Source organism: Schistocerca serialis, chromosome 7 (assembly GCF_023864345.2).
Source record: "Schistocerca serialis cubense isolate TAMUIC-IGC-003099 chromosome 7, iqSchSeri2.2, whole genome shotgun sequence".
Lineage (NCBI taxonomy): Eukaryota > Metazoa > Arthropoda > Insecta > Orthoptera > Acrididae > Schistocerca > Schistocerca serialis.
The window spans coordinates 34,368,908-34,388,039 of NC_064644.1; the positions used below are offsets into that span (position 1 = coordinate 34,368,908).

Below are 19,132 nucleotides of genomic sequence, written 5' to 3' on the forward strand. Positions count from 1 at the left end.
AACCAGTACGACCAAGAAAAATAAAATAAGGTGAGAGAAGTAATCGGGTCAGTGGGCATAGTTGAGCATCCCCCGTGTCTTGCCACACTGCAGGAGGTGTCCATTTCACATCTGTCCCATCCCTGATATGATACAGTCAAGATGGGAACAGAAGCTACTCTCTTGTAGGAACCGTAAGAGCTCATTCAACTTTTCTTGTTCACTGGCTACCGTCCACGAGCCAGAATTCTTAAGGTCTTACCTTCATCGGAGAGCTATAAAAAGGGGCATTCCTAACAAAAGTATAACAGGGTGTGGCAGCAAAGAGGGCTAATCACATCCAACAGTAACTAGAAAAACAAAAAAAAAAAAAAAAAAAAAAAAAAAAAAAAAAAAAAAAAAAAAAAAAAAAAGAGTACAAGAGGGCACTGGTCATCCCCCCCTCCCCCTCCTGCCCAGCATGTGGTGAAGGCACTCTAAACCCTACCACCATGGCCACGCCCTGAAAGCAGTTTAAAACTTTAAGATCCTCTAGGAAATAACTTCCACAAGTAACTTCTGAATGTGCTTGCTGAGGTGTTTACATTAGAACAAAAACTCGTGCAGGCTTACTTCTGCAAGTCATTTCAGCGAGTATTTCAGGAACTTGCTGCAAGTATTTGCAGAAGTGTTTCCAACATATTTGCATCTTGAGATAAGCAAATGTAAGTTTTCAGTGTTGTGGGTAAAAACAGTGCAGCCACCACATTTGCTGCATTACTATTATTGAAGAAAAATCCTTATGAAAAACAAAGTCAAGAAAAAAGAAATGTTTGGTTGAAGCAATGCATACAGAGGTGTACCTATTTTAAGTTGTTAAAATGCACTTTTGAATGAAATAAAATCAGAGGACTTGAATGAAAACTTGCTCATAATGTTGTAAGATAGTTTCAAACATCTATTTTCTATTGAACAAAGAAAATATTCCAGAACAGGAATCAGAAACAAGGCAAGCTATATGACCAAGATATGACCTTTCAATTACTCTTCAAATTTTGCAATGAGTACTCATTAGTTTTACAACAAATTTAAGGCATTTATGTTTCTGCGGACATTAAAAAAACTGTTAAAATTTAAAAAGATAGCTTTGCTGTAATTCTACTTTCCCTTGGCGAAACAAAAAAAAAAAGAGTCAGTAAATTCATTTCACACTTTCTTGGTTGCAGTGGCCAATTATATACGTTTAGGGGTTCCATTGGTGCATCTGTTTTGACCCATCTGTCTGTGTGTCATTCTCCTTTTTGACATTGATATCTTTGCACCAGTAGTGAATGCACAAAAAACTTTTACAAGTTTGAGAAAATCTTCCAGCAATTGGCATGTTTAGTAAGTACTTGCAGCAAACTGCAAGAAACTGTTTCCATTAACTTGCAGAAGACACTTCTGGATCATTCCATGGTTAAGGACTTAAAATATGTACAATTTACATTGTTATATTAACTTGAAAATAAGCAAATGGCTCTGCATACGGTCCTGAAAGTGACACTATATACAAGAAGGTCACAAGGCCTATATACAAGAAAGTTTGATGATGTGAGCCGTGTTCATTTGCTACTAAAAAAAATGAATAGGAAGTGTTACAGACATAGCAAAACCTTCACTTTTCATGGAATGATCCTTCTGTTAGTTGACAAAACCTGAGGATTTATTGATCTTTCACCAAATCAAAAAAGATTCTTATCACAAGTAAAGGCTGTTAGTGGCACCAAAGTTAATATCCGGTCACTCATGGATGAAACATGAATTGAAATTGAGGGTAGCAAAGCAAAAGCAGAACTGGCAAACTCTGTTTTCAACTATTTCTTTACAAAGGAAAACTCAGGAATAATGCCGCAGTTTAATTCCCATACCACTGAAAACATGAGTAAATTTTGTATTAGTGGCAGTAGCATTGAGAAACATATGAAACTGTTAAAATTGCACAGAGCTCTGGAACCCAATGGAATCAATATCAGACTCTAAATTGAAGCTGCAGATGAGTTAGCCCCTCTTTTAGCTACAATTTATCACGGACCCTCAACAAAAACCGTACCTAGTACAAGAAGGGTAGCAACTACCAACCAATATCCTTGACATTCATTTGTTGTAGAATATTAGCATATACTATGAGCTTAATGTAATGAGATGTCTCAAACAGGATGACATCCACACCAACCAACATGGATTCTGAAAACATGGATCATGTGAAACCAAACTCGTATATTTTTAACATGATATAGGTACAAAAACCTTGGAGCAAGACAGCCGGGTAGAGTCAATATTTCTTGATTTCTACAAAGGGATTTGATTCAGTATCACATCTACACTTATAATCAAAAAGTATGATTGTATGGGTATCAAATAAATTTGTGGCTGGGTTGAGGATTTTTTGGTAGGTAGGACGCAGCAAGATATCTTAGATGGAGAGTAATCGACAGAAGAAGTACCTTCTGATGTACCCCATGGCACTGTGTTCCAACACTTGCAATTCATTTCATATATTAATGATTTTGTGAACAATACTAATAGTAACTTCACATTTTTTGCAGATGGTGCAGTTACATACAATTAAGTGCAGTCTCAAAAAACTGCATAAATATTCAGTTGGACTTTGATAAGATTTCAAAGTGGTGCAAAGATTAGCAACTTGCTTTAAATGTTCAGAAAGGCAAAACCTTGTAATTCATAAAATGAAAAAAACATGGTAATCTATGACTATAATATCAATGAGTCACAGATGGAATCTGTAAACTCATACAAATACCTGAGTATAACACTTTGTAAGTATAGGAACTGGAATGATCACATAGGCTCAGTCATGTGTAAAGCAAATGGCACATCTCGGTTTATTGGTAGAATACTACAGAAATGCAATCAGTCTACAAAGAAACTGCTTATAAATAACTCGTGCGGCCCATCCTACAATATTTCTGCATTGTGTAGGACACATACTCAATACAACTAACAGGGGACATTGAACATATACAGAGAAGGGCAACATGAATGATCACAGCTTTTTTTTGACCCGCGGGAGAGTATCACATAGGTGCTGAAGATATTGAACTGGTAGACTCTTTTGTTTATTTATTTACAACATGCTCCATAACACAATTTGTAATACTACATGTATGTATTTTCAGTGTGTGTGTGTGTGTGTGTGTGTGTGTGTGTGTGTGTGTGTGTGTGTGTGGCGTAATGTTTGTGATGTTGATGAGAGCAGGGAGAGGCTAAAATTTGGTGCCGGCACATGGTCTACTCCTTGTTAATAGCATCACAAGGCCACCAACTTTAACATCCCCGTCTGACGGACGGGTCACCATCAATAGTGTCACACACCCTCAATTCATAAGACACTGTGGAGAGGTTTTGTATTTAAACCAAGACGTTGGCACAAAGTCTGGTGATCAGGAACTTCACGCCACCACCTCTCCTCCCCTTGTCAGCCAAATACTGGCAGTGATAATGTTTTCCACCATCAGTATTTAAACCTGCTTACACCAGGGTCGGGCGCCACCACACAAGTGCGTGTTGGCACATCAGCCTCAGAGGTAGGTTCAGTGGCAGACTCTTGAAGGTAGATTCAAACTATCCTGAGAAAGTGTACTTACAAAAGTTTCAAGAACAGGCTTTAAATTATGGCTCTTGGAACATACAGTATAACAACCCTTTACATGTTGCTCCTGTCAGGATTATGAGGACATGATTAGATAAATTAGAGCATGCACAGAGGAATTTAAACAATCATTCTTCCCATACTCCATAAATGAACGGAATGGGAAAACACTTCTGGATACCCTCTGCCATGCGCTTCACAATGATTTGCAGAGTATAGATGTAGAAGTAGAAATAATTCATCAAAATCTGAGAACAATAGTGATGGTCCACGCCTATAACACTAGAGGGAAAAATTACCTTTATGATGCACTATTAAGGCTGTCACTGGCTCTGAGTTCAATATGCACCAACAAAAATTTTTGATCAATTCCCAAACAATGTGAAATATCTGACAAGTACAAAGTAAATTTTAAATCTAAGCTACAACTACTTCTTCTGGCCAACTCCTTCTATTACAAGGAGGAACATTAATTTAAAAACTGGTAACCTGTAGGATAACATCTAGTTTTTAAGTGTAGTTGCAAAAGTAGGACTTAAAAATAATATGTTTATTAATATTAAAATTAATCAAATATATATATATTGCAGACTGACTCTTTTCACAGATTTTTTGATAAATAAATCATTCAAATGACCTATGGATTGTGCAACTAATTACATTTGATATTCCCTGTGAAACCTACACTGATGAGATAAAACATTATGAGCAGCAGCTTATTAGTGTGTTTTTCCACCTCTAGCAAACAACATAGCAGCGGTTTTATGGAGCATGTATTTGACACTTCCTTGGTAGGTTTCCAGAGATATGTGGCACCAAACATCTATGCACAGGTCATGCAATTCCTGTAACCTATGGGCCAATGATTTAAGTGCATGGAACTGAGGCCTGATAGAGTCACACGTGTTCCGCCGAGTACAGATAAAGCAAATTTTCTGCACAAAACACCAATGTGAGTTCACTATCAAGCTCCTCAAACTATTGTAGCAGGATCCTGGGCTTTCAACATGGTCAGTTGTCCTGCTGGAAGATACCACACCATCACGAAAGACTTCAAGCATCAGTGGGGTGATTACTGAATTGAGTGGTCCAACATTTATCCTGCAAAGTCAGCTTCTATCAGTTTTTTCATTCTTCTGCAAATAATGTGTGTCAGTATTTTTCAACCATGACTTATTAAAGAACTAAACAGCAGTATTGGAACCTGACAGTGTACATCTTCTTTGGAGTAAGAATTATTACATTCTTCTGGAAGCCTGAGGATATTTAGCCTGTTTCATAGATCTTGCACACCAGATGGAATTATGTTGTCATAGGTGCTTCTCCCAAGGGTCTCAGTATTTCAGAAGAACTGTTGTCTACACCAAGGGACCTGTTTTCACTCAGGGCTTACCGAGCTCCACCAATGTCTTCTCGCAGTATCATACTCTCTCTCTCTCTCTCTCTTAAAAAAAAAACACCATGAAGGAAGTATCCAAATGGGACAAAAATTGGATGATTTATTAAAGAGAGAGAGCTATACTAATTGAGCAAGTCAATAATGTGTCGGTCCATTTATGGCCCTTATGCAAGCTGTTATTCAATGTGGCATTGATTGCCAGAGTTGTTGGATGTCCTCCTGAGGGATGTTGTGCCAAATTTTGTCCAACTACCATGTTACATCATCAAAATCCCAAATTGGTTGGAAGACCGTGGCCACAATGCTCCCAATGTACTCAACTGGGTAGAGCAAGACAAGGGTTTGGCAAGCACAAAGACAAGCAATAGAAACTCTTGCCACGTGTGGGCAGTTGTTATCTTGCTGAAATGTAAGACCAGGATGGCCTGCCATGAAGGGCAATCCATATGCCAGGTGACAGTCAGGTTGGTATCCCACCACTATCTGATGCGTGTATAGCCTGGAGTCTCACTGACTAGAGTAGAGTTGTCTTCAGTGATGAGTCCTGCCACAAATTGAGGCCTGATGACTAGTGAAGACATGTCTCTAGATGCCCCAGACAGCAGAGGGATACCAACCTAATGTTGCCCACCAGAAGGCCTGACAACCAGAAGTGATCATGCACAATGCCATCTCTTTTTACAGCAGAACCCCTTTGGTTGTCATCAATGGCACCCTTACAGCACAGCGATACATTAATGACATTCTACGGCCCACTGTTCCCCTTTATGGCATGCCATCCTAGGCTTACATTTCATCAAGATCATGCCCGCCCACACACAGCAAGAGTTTCTACTGCTTGTCTTTGCACTTGCCAAACCCTACCTTGACCAGCAAGTTCACTGGATCTCTCCCCAATTCAACAATTTGGAGTATCAAGGACAGAAGCCTCCAACCAGCTTGGAATTTAAAAGATGTAATGCATCAATTGGATAGAATTTGGTACAATATCCCTCTGGAGGACATCCAACAACTCAATCAATGCCAAGTTAATAACTGATTGCATAAGAGCCAAAGATGGATCAACACGTTATTGACTTGCTCAATTAGTGTAGCTCTTTCTCTTGAATACATCATCCAATTTTTCTGAAATTGCAATCATTTGTTTGTCTGTACTTGTACATCACACCACTGATTTCCAACCCATTACAGATAATTCCTTTGTGGTGCATGGTTGTTTCTTTTTTTGTCTTAAAGTATTTCCTATCTCAACTTCATCTATTCCCTCCTCTCCTTCTACAATAACATCCTCAAGTTTATTTCCCTTTTATATAGACCCTCTATATACTCCTTCCACCTTTCAGCTTTACCTTCTTTGCTTAGATGACTATAGCAGAATACAGAGGTAGTGTTATGGTAGATAACTTGTGAAGAACCTCTCCATTTCGTTTCTGAAAAACTATCCCTACAGAAATAGTCATGTTCCAAACAAAGTTCTGATAGAGTAAAATAAGATAGAATATCATGTTGATATTTTCTGTACTCTTTCCAAAAGCTCTGATTTATTCATTCACACATTATGTTCCTTATGTTCCAGTAAGACGGAGAGCCTTCAGGAATGAGGAATGAGCTGAGGTAGCCTATACATTAAGCAATGAGAAGCAACTATTAGAAACTTATTACATGAGCCTACACTGGCTACATGTACCCTAGTAAATAAAAAAAAAAATATTGCTGCTTCCTCAGTTATGTAAAACAGCTGTTGCTCATCTTCTATTGGTGGCTTAATATTCACTTGATGACATTTGAATTTTTCCAAGAAAACAGTTATCTACATCTATAATTACAGCCATGTTTACCACACATCACTACTCCCCATACAGCTAACAGAGTGTTTCAATCCTTCATTATAGATATTCAGATAATTTGTAGAACTGTTCTATGAGACAAGTATTAATTTTCTTTTGAACTGATAAGAACACTTTTTTAAGAGAGTTTGCTGAATACATTTGAATCATGTGCAACTCCACTCTGAACCCTTGAAAAGGAGATAAAGACTACATCAAAGATACATGTATATCTTGTATAGTGATTATACAAATCACTGGACAGCAACAAGAAAGGATAAATAAACAATGACATACTCTAAGAATACATAGAACCTAGACAGCCAACATGGAATCCGAAAATATCATACTTGTGAATCACAACTAGCCCTTTATTCACACACAGTAATCAGTGCTATCAACAGGGGACGTCACATTGATTCATATTTTCAGATTTCCAGAAGGTTTTTGACACCGTTCCTCAGAAGCAGTTTCTAATTAAATAGCATTCCTGTGGAGTATCATCTCAGCTGTGTGACTGGATCCATGATTTTCTATCAGAGAAGTCACACAGTTCATGATAACTGACAGAAAGTCATTGAGTAAAACAAAAGTGATATCTGGTGTTTACCAAGGAAGTGTTACAGCCCCTCTGTTGTTCCTGACCTACATGAACAATTTAGGGCAGATTCTGAGCAGCCCCCTTAGATTGTTTGCAGATGATTCTGTAGTTTACCATCTTGTAAAGTCAGCAGATGATCAAACCAAATTGCAAAATGATTTACACGCAGTATCTCTATGGTGCAAAATCAGGTAGACGACACTAAATAATAAAAAGTGTGAAGACATCAATAAAGGTACTAAAAGGAACATGCTAAATTTCAGGTACACAATAAATCACACAAATCTAAAGGTTGTAAACTCAACTAAATACTTAGGGGTTACAGTTAAGAATAACTTGAATTGTAATAATCATACAAATAGTGTTGTGGGGGGTGCAAACTAAGACTGTGATTTGACAGAACGCTTAGAAAATGCAACAGGTCTACTAACGAGACTGCTTGCCCTATGCTAGTCCACCCTCTTCTGGAGTACTGTGCATCAGATAGCTTTGACAGAGGACATCAAAAAGTTCAAAGAAGGGCAGCTCATTTTGTATAATCATGAAATAAGGGAGAGAGTGTCATAGATATGATAAAAAAATTTGGATGGCAGTCGTTAAAACAAAGGTGTTTTCTGTTGCGGTAGGGCTTCCTCACAAAATCTCGATAGCCAACTTTCTCCTCAGAGTGTGAAAAATTTTGTTGGCACCAACTTAAAGATGATCTTCATAATAAAAATAAGAGAAATCACAGCTTACACAGAAAGATTTAAGTGTTCATTTTTCCCATATGCCATTCAACAGCTGAGCAATAGAGAAATAGCTTGTAGGTGGTTCAATGAACCCTCTGCAAGGCACTTAACTGTGAACTGCAGAGTAATCATGTGGATGTAAAGGAATTAATTTACTGTGGTATGTATGACACAACACTTATGAGCATACAACTAAGGAAATAATATCATGGCTTTATATCCCGCTGGCAATAAGGTCATCGGAGAGGGAGTAAAAGCTGACAGGACATAGAGGGAAATGAAATCCACCACACATTTCAAAGGAATTGGTCTGTCACTTGCCTTAACCAATTTGGGGATACAATGGGAAACCTAAATCAGAGTGGCTGGACTAACATTTTAACCACCACCATGATGGAGGGTAATTTCCACTGCAATACTTATTAGGTCAGACCCATTCCCCCTGCATATGAAGCACAGAACAAAATGACTGCTAAAATGCCCCTCTGCATTCTGTAAATATTGTAATCCTGACTTTTTATCGCTATGGGAGAGATACATAGTGGGTTGTAGTATATTCCTTGATCCCCAGAGTGTTCAAAAAATTTTAGTAGGTTACTCACCATCTGTCTTCAAGCATCTACCAGTTCGAGTTTTTCAACATCTTTGTGACAATTTACCATGTGTTAAACAAACCTGTGACCATTCCTGTTGCCCTTCTTTGTACACATTCAATATTCCCTACTTATGCTATTTGATATGGGTTCCCCACATTTGAGCAAAATTTTAGACAGGAGCACATTAGTGTTTTGTAATTAATTCCTTTCCAGACTGATTGCACTTTTCCAGTATCCCACCAATCAAGCAAAATCTCCCATCTGCTTTACCTGCAACAGAGCCTATGTGACCATTCCCTTTAATAAATCTAAGGACTGCTAAGTCCACATATTTGTGTGAGTTTACGAATTCCAACTGTGACTCACTGTTGTTGTAATCATGACACACTGCTTTTTCATTTGATGAAGTGTACTACCGCACATTTCTAAACATTTAAACTGAGTTGCCAAACACTGCACCACTCTGAAATCTTATCAAGAGCTGACTGAATATTTGTGCATGTCCTTTCAGCCAGTACTTCATTTTACTTAACTTAGCAGTTGCAAAAAGACTAAGGTTACTATTCACATTGTCTGACAGATCATTAATATACAATATGAACAGCAAATATCCCAACATGTGTCTCTGGAGCAAACCCAAAGTTATTTCTACACCTGCCAGCGACTTTCCATCTAGAATTACATGCTGTGCCTTCCCTACTAAGAAATCTTCAGTCAACATCATTTAGCGTGGTACCCTGTAGGATCATACTTCCAAAAGTACTGGTACAGTGCTGACACAAATTCTTTTAGAAATCAAGAAATATTGCAACTACATGACTGCCTGTATGATGGCTTTCATGAAGTCATTTAAAAAAAAAAAAAAAAGTTGGGTTTTGCATGACCATTTTTTTTTTCTAGATCAATACTGGTTGGCATACAGGCCATTCTGTTTGAGATACCTCTCGTAGCACTCAGTAAGTTAATTGATGTGCTACTGTTTTTGATCCAAATTAATTACCAACAAAAGTCTTGTGACATTTTGCCAAATACAATAATGATCACTGAATACACAAGCAGCTTGAAGTCAACCATAAAACATTCCCATCACAGTAGGTGATATGCCTTGTGATTGGTTCTCAAGAAAACGATAAACTTTGCAGGGTCATTCCACATCAAATCACCCAATAAAAAATAAATTTTACACCCACCTCCTTAGATATTCATGAAATTTGGCTCAAATGGTTCTAATACCATCCTGACAACACCTGCAACATTTTTTTGCTGTATCTCTTATAGGTTTTTTTTATAAATTTTTTAAGTTTTTATGTTTTGCGTTTTCCGAATCTTCCGAAATGGTAAATTTAATTTGTATTCAAAACTTTAAAATTGCTTATCTTAAAAACTCTTCTAGATAAGATCATGAATTTTTGCAGCAAATTTATTTATTATACATATTTGAAGATAAAAATGATACTATTAAAATATATTAATATTTTCTATGAAAAAAATATATATATGTATTTTTTTTCTTTTCTTTTTTTTTACGGATATTTTGTTTTATAAGAATTGCAATATCTAGAGTCTCAGACCTGATAGAATGCTCAAATTTGTTTTAATTTACTCTTAAACATATAGGCTACTTGATAAAACAAAAATAATGATGGCTTTTTAACATGTTTATTAATGGGGTGTAAGGTACAGTGAAGCGACTCTAACAGCCTCTCCTGTACAAATGTCAACCTCACCTACCCGAGTTGCAGCTAAGGATTGCTGCACGGTACACCCTGTTATTGCTAACGAGGCTCTGACGACCGAGTGTTTCCCGGGATAAGGAAACGCCCCCTATCAAGTGCCAACGGTCTCAAAGAGAGCGGATGAGCGGATAGAGGCAGGGCACTCTCTTGTCCTTGGAGTGAGAAATTGCTCCTAAAGGCGGAAGAACTTCACAGTCAACGGCATAGGATGGAGAAGGCAACGGGAAACCACTCCATTAAAGATCACTCAAGATATCCCAAGAATCAGTAGCGCACCATGCCAGAATCTTCTGTTAAACATAAATCCGGAGTAATAGTCCCCCAATCGGATCTCCGGGTGGGGACAATGGAAGGCCAGGCAAAGTTGAAGAATACACTAAAAATAGCAACATGGAATGTAAGAACACTCCTCCAATGCGGGAAATTAGAGAACCTCAAACTAGAGATGGACAGAATGGGAACAGACATAATAGGAATATCTGAGATGCGATGGCCTGAACCAGGAGACTTCAGATCAGGAAATTATCGTATCATTCATACAGGTACTAACCAAGGAACAACTGGAATCGGTGGAGTTGGAATAATTCTAAAAGGAAAACTCGGGAATCTAGTCACAGGATATGTGCAATTTAACTCTAGGATAATACTAGTCAAAATTGGAACCAAACCAAAGAACACGGTAATAGTACAAGTCTATATGCCGACATCGGCAGAAGAAGACGATGTAATAGAAACAGTGTATGAAGACATCAACAAAGTTATAAATTATGTTAAAGGTGAAGAGAACTTAATTATAATGGGAGATTGGAATGCTAGTGTTGGAGAAGAGAAAGTTGACGGAATTGTAGGGAAATATGGTCTAGGAGATAGAAACGAAAGAGGAAGCCGGCTAATTGAATTTTGTGCCAAAAACAAGTTGGTCATAGCGAACTCCCTTTTCAACCACCATAAAAGAAGAAGGTACACGTGGAAAGCCCCAGGAGATACTAGAAGACACCAAATCGACTATATATTAGTAAAATCGCGTTTTAAAAACCAAATCAAGGATTGCAGAAGCTACCCGTCTGCGGATATTAATAGTGATCACAACCTTGTAATGATGAAATGCTTACTCAAACTCAAGCGATTAGAGAGAAAAACGAACAAAGTATGGAACAGAGATAACCTAAAGTCTGAAGAACTAGTGATCCCTTATGCACGGAAAACTGATGAGATGGCATCAAACATTATTCCCGGGAGTACTAACGAGGAGTGGAAACAAATCAAAGAAGGCATACATAAAGCAGCAGAAGAATTTATTGGGAAAGCCAAACCTGTAAACAGGAAAGAGTGGATAACACCTGAAATAATTTGTCTAATGGAAGAAAGAAGACTATACAAAAATGCCTCTGACGAGCAAAGCGAAAACAAATATAGAAAGCTTAGAAACCAAATAAACAGAGAATCTAGGAAAGCAAAAGAAAATTACCTCAACAGCATTTGTAAAGAGGTGGAGGAAAACATGGTTAAAGGAAAAACTGACTTGGCCTACAGAACAATAAAACAAAACTTTGCTAAACGGAAAGTAAAATCTTCAGGAACTATAAAGAACAAAGAGGGCAAGGTACTATTTGGATATGACACGCTGAAGAGATGGCAAGAATACATTGAAGAGCTATATCAAGGAGACCCTCTAACAGATAATATGATAGAATTAAGCGAAGAAGTAGAGAAAGAAGAACTAGGGGACACAATTCTGAAAGATGAATTTGAAAAAGCACTAAAAGAACTACCAGATAAGAAAGCGGCAGGTGTTGATGATATACCTTCTGAACTAATTAAGAAATCAGGAGACAAAATGAAAGCTACATTACTGCAACTCATACAGAAAATATACAAAACAGGTGAAGTTCCTGAAGACTATCAGAAATGCATCATATTCCCCATACCTAAGAAAGCATCTACTATGGACTGTGAAAACCATCGAACACTCAGTCTTCTTTCACACGCATCAAAAATTCTAATAAGAATAATTTTGAAAAGAGTTGAAAACCAATTGAATAGCACTCTAAGTGAAGACCAATTCGGTTTTAGAAGCGGTGTAGGGACGAGGGAAGCAATCTTATCTTTAAGACTAATAATTGAGAAACAAATTTCCAAAAACAAACAAGTATTTATAGCCTTCGTAGACCTCGAAAAGGCATTTGACAATGTTGTATGGCCAGAAATGTTTAGAATTCTGAAGAAGGCTGGTCTGAAATATAATGATAGAAGGATAATCTTTAAAATATACCAAAATGAAACAGCCTTAGTTAAGAAGGAAAACAAAGAAGAAACAGCAAGAATAAGGAAAGGAGTGAGACAGGGATGCCCACTATCTCCAGTAATTTTCAACGCATATATCCAAGAAGCAATAGACAAAATAAGAGAGAATATTGAAGTAGGAATAAAACTTAACGGAATGAAAATAGATATGTTGCGATATGCAGATGATATCGCCATAATTACAGAAAGGAAAGAAGATTTAGAAGCCGCACTCAATGAAATGGAAAACACCTTAAAAGAACAGTATGGAATGAAAATAAATAAGAAAAAGACTAAAGTGATGGTGAGTGGCGCCCTGAACTACAATGAACCCATACGAATAACAATAAAGGGAGAGAAACTAGGGCAGGTTACAGAATTTAACTACTTAGGTAGCAAAATAACAGCAGATGGAAGGAGCAAAAGTGACATTAAAAACAGAATACAACTTGCCAAAATAGCATTCAATGGAAAAAGAAACTTACTGACGAGTAGAAATGTTAGTTTAGACGTAAGAAAGAGAGTCATGAAAACCTATGTGTGGAGTACAGCCCTTTACGGATGTGAAACTTGGACTAGTGGAAAAGAAGAAAAGAGAAGATTAGAGGCATTCGAAATGTGGTGCTACCGGAGAATGGAAAAAATCAGCTGGCGAGACAAGGCTACAAACGAAGATGTCCTCAGAAGAGTGAAAGAAAACAGATCTCTTTGGCGAAATATACAGAAAAGAAGAATAACCTTCATAGGTCACATTTTACGGCATAACAATTTCATTAAGAGAATATTAGAAGGAATCATTGAAGGAAGAACTCGCCGAGGACGACCTAGATTAAGCTACATTCAACAAGTAATAAATGACATCGGGTGCCAGACCTATGCAGATATGAAGAAGAAAGTTGACAAAAGAACGGAATGGCGTGCTGCTGCCAACCAACCTGTGGGTTGATAACCGAAGAAGAAGAAGATTAATTATAGTAGATTACATTAGAATTATGTACAAAGATATTGTACTTACGACACTTATGTATAACCCAACTGATTGCTTGAAACATTGAATTTTTTGAGTAATTTTGTCTTTTTAATAAACATTAATGCTGATTCAACTTGTTTTTCCACTTCATCCAAGAGCTTTCAGTTCTTTTGATACAGTCTTTATTGAAGTAATACATTCTTTCAGTGCCGCTTGATGGAGGTGCGTCTACTACACAGACTAAGTGCTCCAAAGGCACTATGCAAGAATCTTCTCTTTCAGGCCAATAAAATGATGCAGCTGGCCCTGAAGGATGTAGAAATAGAATTTCTGCATCTTCTTCATCATTGAATATTGTTTTTACCAGTCCAAAGTACCAGTTACCATCATAATTTACAGCCACATAGCTATTTATGGATGGTTCAACACGAATCCAATCAGAAGATGAATGGAAAGAAAAGAGTAAGGAGGGATTTACACTATCTGTAGTCCTTCTAATTTCAAGGTTGTTTGTTGCAAGTGGTTCGAAGTTATGAAAACTTGTTCCAGGAATGGTTCAGGTTGCTGAAAAACGGTTTTCTAGTTTTAACCGTAGCAAATCAGCTTCTTTTTTGTCAATAAAGTGAAAATGAACACACATCAATTACTGTCATTATTTGTTCTTTGTCTGAAAGCTGTAGACCACCTTTCCTTAAAATTCTTTTAATAGTTCCTCCTAGGCCATCACAAATTGACTTTCCATGACTTGTTGCAAAAAAAGTGTTGGGCCTTCAAATTAAAGTCTCTCAAGTGTTCAGTCAAATTTTTAAAACTGTTTCTATTTTTGTATTGCCCAGCACAACCATCTGTAAAGTAGTGAACTGAGTCAATGTCAGTATGATGCGATGACAGACACTTTGTAATTTCTTTTTGTACAAAGTTAACAAAACCAGTATCACATTCTTGGTCATCACTAATAAAACATTGGTTGGAAACAAAAACATTGTTTTCCTCATTTCTTAGAAAAACTCCAACTGGGTGTAGAGTACAACCACCTCTATTCCAGTGGTAACTTTGGATCTCATTTTGTATAACGAAGGAATAATTTTCACTGAAACCCATCACAATAATTGCTGTTTTGGGTGGTGGGTCTTCTTTCAATCTTTTAAAGGCTGCTGATTGGGATTTTGCTATAAACGAGTGCGGGGTGAGCTTTTCCAGTGACCTAACCAATAAAGAAATGTAGTCTTCAACACTGATAGACTGTTTGATCATTTCTGCCCTTTCTGTGTTAACCCACTGACTGATTACAATTTCTTCTTCTAAATCATAATCTTCACTTAGTTTTTCAGATAAGTACTCAGTTAGTGCAGTATTTGCAGTACAGCTGCCGCAATGATGTAGCATGCAGTTTTGGTTTTCCGTGTTGCACACAAGCATCTTAATTAGGTCTTTATAAGATTCTTCAATTTTCACAGCATCCAGTAATAGTTTAACATTCTGGTGGATACTGCATACACATACAGTGTGTGTGCCTGCAGCACCAGCAAGGATACACCATTTAGGTCTGAAGAAACAAAATTTTGAAAATCCTACTTCTACCTCGGGATTCTCCCATTAGAAAGAATAATAGAGTTCTCTCAAGTTACACAAAATGAGTCTTTTTTGCATGTACACATTTTTTTGAACACTTACTTTGTCTTTTGTTCCAGGTAGCACTCTGGAACTTTCATCCTTTTCATAAAAATCTGTTACAAGTCTTACTGCATTTTCAGAAAGAGTTTTACCTTTTTTTGGACCAGGAGTTTCCAAAATACCCTTTTCAGATTTTAGCTTTCTAGCTTGTCGCACCATGTACTCACTTACATTAAATTCTTTCATCACTTTATTTTGACTGCAAGAATCTGGAGCCAAGGTCAGAATCTGGATTTTTCTAGACCTCCCAACAGATGAAATCTTCTCTTTCATAAGAGAAATCATTACATCGAAATCCTTTAATTCAATCATGACTTCATCATCTGTTTCACTTTCATTGACTTCAACTCTTTATTTTTCCTCACAAAAGTTACGGCATGTTGAGCAAAACTTTTGTCCAGGTTTTATGCTAATATTTTTTGTCAGTAATTGTTTAGAAAGATCCAAGCCTACACTTCTCAACGATTTTTTGATGGGCTTTTTGCGTTTTTTTAGTGGGTCTACACATGTTTGATACTTTTCAAAAACATTTAAAAAGTAGTAGCTGTGGTATGAACATATATTCTTAAATTCACACTGATTAATTCCAGATCGTAAGTGGATCAAATCTTTTTCTTCCTCGCTCAATTCAGATACTGGCTGTAACTGTTTTGAAGGTGTGTAGGTTGTTTGGAAACAGTCAGATTTTTTAAATAACCCTACGCTACAGGTTTGAATATCTGACGTACTGATTTCACTTTTGGTCTGATTACTGTTCTGGTTACTTTTATAGGATATTGGAAAAGAATCTCTGTAAACTAAGTAACAGTACTTACTGAAAGTTCGAATAAACTTAATAAAATACTATCCAAGCACTATTTAACACTGTAATAATTTTTTACTTCAAAACACAGGAGTAACAAAACAAAATCCAAGCGTACATTGTTACTCGAAGAAGACAAAAACTTATTTTCGGTGTATAAGTCACTTGGTACTTTTTATTTTTAAAATATAGCCTAATTAATATTATTTTAAAAATTAGATAACTGTTAAACAGGTTAAAAAGCCAACATAATTTTTCTTTTATCTAATAGCCTATACAATTAAGAGTATTCTAAAACAAATTTGAGCTTTCTATCAGGTCTGAGACTTTAGATATTGCAGTTTTTGTAAAACTAAACATCCGTTAGCTAAAAAAAAAAAACTTGTAAATTTTTATTCATTTGGAGGGTTTTAATATATCTTTATGGTAATTTTTTTTAACATTTATATATAATACACAAACTTATTCCAAAATTTCGTACTGATATCTTGAGTATTATTTAATATACAAATTTTTTTAGTTGTGAGGACACGTTTAAATTACGATTTCCGACTGCTGAAACAACGCCAAATCTAAAAACTTTAAAAATTTATAAAAAAAACTATAAGAGATAGAGCAAAAAAATTTTACAAGTGCTTTCAGGATGATAAAAGAAGTAATTGTACCAAGTTTCATCAAAATCTGACATGGTTGGTGTCAAGGCCTGGGTGACTTGACATGGAATGACCCTGCAGTTACAATATCCGTTTTTCACAAATCCAAACTATTAACTTGCTAATTAAACCAAGTACTCAGTTCAATTATCTTTACATTAAAACCTATTTCTCACCCCTTTCACCTCAGGAATTAATGGGTCAATCATTGCATTTTTTTGACAAGCTGTTTTCATTGACAATACTATTTTTGGTATATGGCAGCTTCAAAATAAAGCAGGCCTACTTATTGAACAAGGGCAAACAACAAAAGCAATGCATTACCCTCTCTGAGGTGTCTTTTCAGCAGGTCTTCAAATTCTAAAACTTCCATGAAAATACATTTGAAGGGGGTTGGCAGAAGGCTGAGCTATCCCTCAGTTTTGTAACTATTACACTGATCACTTTATCTGTTGTGTTATTTAATGCGTCACTTTATGGAAAGTAACACTTCCATATGTATCGCTAGAAGGCAATGTCTGCTATATAAATTGTTCCGTCTTACTGTATATGTGTTCTTATCTTGCCTTAGTGTCCCTACACAACTTTTAATCATCAAATGTACCAATCAGTTAATAAGAACATGTCCATACTGAATGTGCACAGCACGCAAATAAAATGAATGTTTGACGCTTGTCAAACTCGTTCATCATCAAACTGCCCTAACAAAACTATACCATGCATTATTTAAACGGCTGTTTAGACATTATAAAATGTTCCAAAACGTGCTGATGATGTTGTTTTCTTCAGCATGTAATTGCATTCATTTATGGATGCCAAACTTCTTACAAATATATTAAGTTGTATAATTAAATCAACTATCTGCCTACGAATCAATTCAGTCATTGTCAGAACTAGGATTATACTGAGCCATTTTCTCAGCATATAGGTATGCTACGATTTTCAATGCTATCAGTCTATTACTTAATTTTTGTCCTTAGCTGTCGGTCTCATTACTGTGAACTATTACTTTCCTAAAAAAAGAAAACACGACTCTTTCAGTCACAAATCGTGATTTTTATTGGACACTTCATTTAAATAAAAATCAGAAATAACTAATGAGCACTTCCTTTTTAAACATGTATGTGCTCTAGTACCTGTATGCGACTGACATTTAGCTCTATATATGTTCTTCGACAATTTCACATATACACTTAGCCTCTTTTGAAGCAAGTGTTCGTCTGTAGAATGCAAACAACGAAGCTGAATAATGTGGCTATGTGACATCTGTAAGTAATTATTGCTGTTCCCTGGCCAATACAACATTTCACTTACTTTATTACCCACCGTCTACACAGATGGAGCCGGGATTGAGAGTTCACTGAACTCTAATCACAACAAACCACTTATCAACTTATGTATACACCAGTCCCGATAACTCATGATGGGCAAATTCCAGGCAAGGGAAATTAAATAAAGAACAGTAGGATAACTTGAATTATGTAAAGTCTGTATTTGCCTTCTGCTGACATAGTGAATTTACATTTTAATTTTAACTACACTCATTTTGTTTAAAAATACATTCAGCTGTTTTTATTTGTTTGTTAATCAAAATCTTTGATTTCTGTTTACGTCTTTTTATATCACTCACGGACATACGCCTGTGATATCACGAAGCTTTACATCTTTGGTTAGCGATTGACCAAAAAGTGCGCGTCATATTTAGAAGCTAGAAAAGAGAGAACAACTTACATTTTGATCTTTAACGGACTGCAGTGGGTAAACCGCTGTGACCAGCGGAGATTACGGAGAGGAAAGACAGTGTGGTCTACTGGAAAATCTTAAAACACTGAGGCGACTGTCGCCAATGATGTACAGGACTTGCAGGATGAGAACATGATCATGGATATTCAACATACGGTAACACCGGGAAAAAATCAAGCTCAGACCCAAAAGATGCCAGGTAAGGGCCCGTTATCTGTGGCTACTCACAGCTCACGTAAGGTATCCGCTTCTGCAATAAATTCTGTAGTCGGGATAATCTTTCAAGAGTTGATAGACAGAGAACACACAGAGGCGACGGCCGCCAAATCTGGCTGAACGATGAACACGGCAGAACAAATATAAGAAGACAATATGGAAACATACGTAGAGGACATCGAAAGTCTCGACACAACCGTTGGTAAACTCCACTCAATGGCTGTGGGTAAACAAGTGTTTCCAAAACTATCGATCGTGGAGTTTGATATTGTGCATGTGTCTGCTGTTGGCA

The 19,132-nt window shown here is 36.8% G+C and overlaps 1 protein-coding gene across 4 annotated transcripts in view; it reads right to left on the reverse strand.

Moving 5' to 3' along the window:
* Positions 1-18,631, reverse strand: part of LOC126412476 (glucosamine-6-phosphate isomerase) — a 125,964-nt gene extending 107,333 nt beyond the window's left edge. The window contains exon 1 of one of the 4 annotated variants that reach the window (XM_050082092.1): positions 18,613-18,631. The gene's annotated coding sequence lies outside the window, so the exon portion shown is untranslated. Of the gene's footprint in view, positions 1-18,195; positions 18,410-18,612 lie in introns of those variants that run through there. The other 3 variants (XM_050082091.1, XM_050082090.1, XM_050082093.1) reach the window with 3 other exon arrangements.
* Positions 18,632-19,132: the final 501 nt, after the last annotated feature.